Genomic DNA, 6,324 nt, shown 5'->3' on the forward strand with positions numbered 1-6,324 from the left:
GTGCTCCCTCTTTTCGAGGATAACAAGTCACAAACTGATGATTATTTGATAAAAACTACTAGTAAAATATTACTAAAGACCAAGTCTAAGCACCAATTTCAGGCTTTTGGTTATCGGAAACACTTCATATAAGACGTGTTGTGGTGCCATAGTGGTACGATGGCTAATCCAACGGTCAGTTACAGCTTAGCCTTGCGCATCAACGGTGCGATGTGGGATATCTTATAAATATTGGATGGGAAGTGTCCTACGCGTACGTGGCAATGTTGTTTGGGTTTTGCACATGATAGTATAAGCCAAAAGCATACTATAAAATAGGTGAATTTTTTTTGGCTTACAAGCCAAAATGCAAAAGCTGAAGTTAATAAGCCCAACCAAATACCCCCTAATTCGTAGTTCTTCGAAGCAAAGTGCTAGTCTGAGCTTGGTACATAACTACATATGAAACTAATATTTGAAACTTCACAAACAAAAAAAAGATTATACCTCTAATTTTTTTTAAATATGTGAAAAAACAGCAAAACAATATATAAGGTAACAAGCCTAACAAGAAGACTCAACCCAAAAGAGATATTTTTCGCGGATTTGCTAAGCAGCGGTTGCTTAGCCGCATCGTTGCCGGTGCCATGCGGAGAATAGGAAGAGGGTTGACGGGTGCTCGCAGGCGCATGAGAAGGGTGGGGCTTAGAGGGATGGTCGGAACAGTTGTGGCACGACAAGAGAGGCGGCTCGGAGAGGGCAAGGTGGCGCACAGCGGCGGTAGCCGGTAGGCAGTTAAGCAGGGGCGGGAGGGGAACAAGATGAATAGTACTAGGCTATGAAAATCGACTGATACATGGAAACTTGGTGACTAGGTGCTTCCTTTTATAGGATTACATCCCAAGAAAAGATGATTACTCGACACAACTACTAGTATATCAGGACGAGAGAACAACTTGCAAAATAAATAAATAAAAATCAGGACGAGAGATGGTAGTTGCGAACCTTTGATGGAGCGCACGGTAGGACGACAGACCTCTTCTAGCTTGGGCTTCCCCTGGTGGTGGTGCGTGAGTAAGGTGAAAATTGGATGCTCAGCTAGGTAGCTAGCTCAGGCCGGCGAGGGGTTTAAGAACACTTGCGCAGCGCCCCTCACATTCACACGCTCGGGTCGCATCAGCCATCGTCACTGCATTATTTCAGATTTGACATATAACGCAGTGCAAGTCAAATTTTATTTCATCTCCCCACCTACCTGCGTCGCTGTTTCAGCTGGACAGAATATATTGCGGCGCAGCCAGGCAGAGAGAGACCTTCTGCGCGGCATGTCGACAAAATGCAGGGTGCACAACGGTTGGGTATTCGGCATCACGAAGAAATCAACATTTACTTGTGATAGGAACGTCCTGGTCCAGATGTCTGACAGATACTAGTAGGATACAAAATGGCACAAGCTTGGACCAATGAGGGCAGGCACAATTAATTCAACATCAGCAACAGCTAATATGTAGGTATGGCCTTTGCTTGCCACTCGACTCTAGACAGACAGGTCGTGCTTTTTTCTATCGCAAGTCGCATAACTATATCAAATGGCAGCTCCTTCAGACCCCACACCAAGATATTGTGAAAACAACCCTCAAGTGGATCCTAGAAGCTCTTGGACCATTGACTTCTTTCATCAACCAAGTGTTCATGCTTCCTATTTGTGACTACTACCTTTTACATAATTTAAAATTAGCTAATGTTACAACAGCAATTCACACGTTTCAATGAGTCGCAATGCTCACAGGCTACAGTTTAACAACCCTGCCTAGTCGATCATAGAGTTGACTGAGATCAGTAAGGACAAATGTAATAAGCTCCGCAACAAGAGTCAGCCAATTAAACATCTACTTTGCTACTTACAGCCAAAACTAAGGGATGTAAATTGTATTCTAGAGAGCATATGGCAAGCTTAGGAGCCTATAGTGAGAGAGCGCCAGATGCAAACAAAAGATTCCTCCGAGAAAACTGCAGTTGGAAAAAAGCAGTTAGTTGGTTTTCGCTCAACACGGTAACTATCATATGTTAACTGATGAGAACGGTGGATGGAAGGAGAATGGGTTTCTTGTTAGAAGTATAATTATGTTTAAGTTAGAGATTAGGAGTTAGAGATAGGTTTGGTTTCTTTCTTTCTTTTTTTGCTCTTTCTGCTTCAAGCATGCTAGAGCACATTCCAATATGTGTCTATGTGGCTCACAAGTTTGGAATATCTAATCTAATAAGGGATTGCAAAGCTACCTTGTGACGTGCAAATTAATTTTCCTGCATCCATAAATCATAAATTCACTGTTGTTTGCTTGCTTCCCCTGAATGAATTTGTTAATCAAACTAGATGCCTGGTGCAACTCATGTGCCATGTGTCATACGCTCCAAATCAGATGGCTGCTACATGGAGATATATATTTTTCTTCTGCTGCTGCGCCATGTATTATAGATTCCTCCTCTAGCTAGCGTTGGCTATGTCCGGAAGGTGTATTGCTGCTGGTAGCCAGACCACTGTAGTGAGTTACTTAGTTGATGCAGATGACACAATGCTTTCTTGTCCTGCCTACAAACCGCTGCAAGGTTATTGGTATGTGTGTATAACTGATGCAAGCTATCAAATCAGATATTGATGTTGTGTGTAAAACAATAAAATCTTTTTGCTGTGTGTAATAAATGTAAAGCAATCGAATAAACTTGCTATATGTCGCTTAGCTTATTTACGGGAACATTTTTCTTAGGAACAAGAAACCTTGACTGTTGGAGTTCAAAAAAAAAAAGATCATGCGGCCTATATCGATCCCAAGTCTAAGGACTAAATAAGTGTAGACGTGAGGGGGAGTGTTGATTTGCTTAATTTGTTACTTGTCAATGCTTAAGTGTGTGTGTGTGTGTGTGTGTTACTAATAGTCTGAAATTCGACAAGTGAAGCAATAGGAGCACATGTGATAGATGTGTCTATTGTGATCTATGTTGTTAATTACCTCACCTAGATCATTTGCTTTTTTCATGCAATGATAATTGCTTCAAGTTATTTTCAAATACTATACAACAACTCACTAGTTACCTATAACCAACCATTTTTAGTCCGCTAGACTCATTTGTTTGTTTGATTTGGAGCAGCAGCAGACACCCTCCGCCAATGACCTGGACCCCATGCCCAAGCTGACGAGGAGGACATCGTCGAGTCTGACGTCCACCTCGACCATGATGACGCCCCGCACAAGGTTGATCCCTACTTCACCACAAATATGTTCTTTCTTTTGTTGTGGTTCAAAATTCTCCTCCCAAGAACATTAGCTATAGGAATAATTAACTTTTAAGATGTTACTGTTGTGTCATAGAAAAGATGATTAATATTAGTGTAGTGTCCAGACTAGGAATACGTGTGTTGTGCCTTATGCGCTTTCGGAAAGTAATGCAATGCTAAATGTATGTATGCAAGCTTAGGAAACTGAGCAAGGGAAAAGAGTGAGTGTTAACCATTATTATATCTCCTTGCTGGTTTTGTAAACTATAACTGTGTTGGATCATCATTGGATTGTGAAGTAACAACGGTTCCTTGGTTTGTGTTATGATGCTAAGTAACTTTTTGTTTGTTGAAACGACCATCAGTTATACAAAAACTATTTGTATGCATCATTTGTTTAGCCTTGGAGCATAAGTGATGTATGTGGTATAAACTATAAGAAATAATGTCGTTAGTAGCCAGTTAACTGTTTGCATTTCCTGTAGATTAGAGCAAGCTAGTTGTTTGCTATTTTTCATGCTTACAAGCACCACTTCTCTTACATGCATTGTTGTTGAAATGAGATTATTCAAAACTGAAGGTTATCGTGCCTCTCAAATTTTTACATTTGTTCTATTTACAGTTCAACACTTGGTCGGTTGCCACTACTCTCTGCCTGATGACCGGTTATGGGTGATCGGCAGAACAAGTGAGTTGACACTAGGTTACTTCCCTGTAAAAAACGATCCCGCCGGAGGGCGGAGGCTGTCCTGGAAGGAGGCCACACATGAGTTATGAGGACCATATGTCTAGGTGGAAGCAGTCTTGAGAACCTTGGCCAAAACAAGGAAGTTTGAGAAGGCTAGTGGTATGAGGAACAACCATGGCTTCAAGGTTTAACTCATGTATGTGTACCATCCATGATATGCACTTACATCCGGATCTCTGTTGGTCTATGCTTGTAGTTCCGACTTGAGCGGTATGCCGTTTCCCATCACACACATGGAGCGGTCTTGTTCTTTTTGTTATATGTTGTGTATGCTCGCCTCATTCCTGAAATTCCAACTACATATATGTGGTCTGTGTACCATCCATGATATGCACTTACATCCGGATCTCATGCTAATCTTGTGTTTGTTTCCAATGATGCCCTCCTACTCTTGGGAGACCCTTTGTCGCCTACATTGATCATGGTTGTTGTTTATCATATTAAGAAAATTGGTTTGTCATGTGCCCTCAAAACAACTTGATGATATGTATGCATCTTTTTATGTCCAAACAGACTTTCCATTAGAGAGACATCTTTTTATGTCCGAACTGACTCGACGGTCCTTTTGGATTGCCAAAGGAGATGAATGATTGGGAAAGAGGGAGCATGCCACATGCTGAGAGTTGATACATAGCACGTGTGGTCGGCGGTTGTCAAGCCGATCTTCCAGCAGTGCCACACTAGACTTTGTACTGATGAAGTGGGCAGTCCAATCCAGGAGTACATATTAGGTCTGCAAGTTACAAGGCTTGTAATACTTGCAACATGTGTTTGGTGATGATGAGACATGAGAGCTCCAACCAGGCTAGCTAGTGTGGTTTAGTTTGTCTAGCTACCCAATCCCAGTGTTGACGTGGCTGTGAAAAATACATAGAAATCAATCAAAGTGAGATATATGATGATTACAATAATAAAATGCTATCACTAACTGAGTAATATCTTGATCTCCCTCGCAAAACAAAACAAAAAATGTTCACTAGTCTTGCACAAGAAAAGTAAATCTGTTCTTTTGCCTAGTGAAATGTTGACAAAGAATTGCCATGCATTGAAGAATCTAGTCATATTTGTCAATCTTATAACATATATATTTGGAATCCAGCCACATGTACCAGTCTCATCACAAAACCTGCTAGCTTTTAAGTAGCTGCCACGATCAAAGAAGATGAATCCAGCCAGCCAGCCAGCCTGAGGATACATATCTGTCATCTCTCAGAACTGATAAAACATCTCACGGAACTGATAAAACAGAGAAATTTTAACTCGGTACAACATAGGCCATTAATTGTAAACGCCCTATCTCTCAGAACTTACTTGGGACTTGGAAAGTTTGCTCAAAAACAAAGGAATTTTAACTCTGGTACAACATAGGCCATTGTAAACATTGTATCTCACGGAACTGACTTGGGACTTGAAACTTTAACTCGGTACAACATAGGGCAATGTAAAAGCCGTGTGAAACCTGTATCACTTGCTAATTCCCTTTCTTGGGAACTTAGCATCATCATCATGTCATTAAATGCCCTAGGGATACCCACCGGCCACCGAGCAAGGGCCTAAGTTGCGCCACATCACTGATCCGTAGCACCACGACCTCCTTCTCGTTCTCTTCGTCATGGCTTCTAAGAGCATCATTATCTCTATATATGTCGGCAATGGTCGTCCGTCCGCGTGCGGGGTGCGCGTGCGACTTAGAGATCCATGCGTGTTGTATTTCCTAGTGGTGATATGATGAACTATAGATTTGGAAGTTTGCTTTGTACAACTGCACTATAAAGTTGGATTTTTTTCGTGGTTGCGTGATGTCGATGATGATTACTGTGAAGCTTTCTCAATGTAATCACTAATGATTGCATAACCTACTGCTTTCCTTCTGAGGCATAATGTCCCTCTCAATTCTTCTCTCTTGAAATAGTGGTTTTGCGTGATCCCTTGTGACAGAAATTATTGGGACTTCAAGATGCAAAGGTAAAACAATTTTTGATGCTGCTGTTTAGGTTAGATAGTCACACTTTTATTTCTGTCAATTGCATGGCATGGTATCTAGACTAGGTGTCGTTGATGTTCTCAATATATTCATGCCTTTTTATACCTTGAATGACCCATCAGCATCCTGTAAAGACTAGTCTCACTGATGGTAATATTTATAAGTATACATGTTATCAGAACACACAAAATGAACCCTGTATTGCTTTGTTCATTTCAATTTCGTGTATTGTGCTATTGTTTTACTCTGAGTTGGCCTGATCCGGTTTTTTTCCACAAATGCAGGTGCCATTGTTGTTGATTCCATTGTTCATGGCCATCTGAAAAGCTAAGGAACTGT

The sequence above is a fragment of the Triticum dicoccoides genome, chromosome 7B (genome assembly GCF_002162155.2).
Source record: "Triticum dicoccoides isolate Atlit2015 ecotype Zavitan chromosome 7B, WEW_v2.0, whole genome shotgun sequence".
Classification (NCBI taxonomy): domain Eukaryota; kingdom Viridiplantae; phylum Streptophyta; class Magnoliopsida; order Poales; family Poaceae; genus Triticum; species Triticum dicoccoides.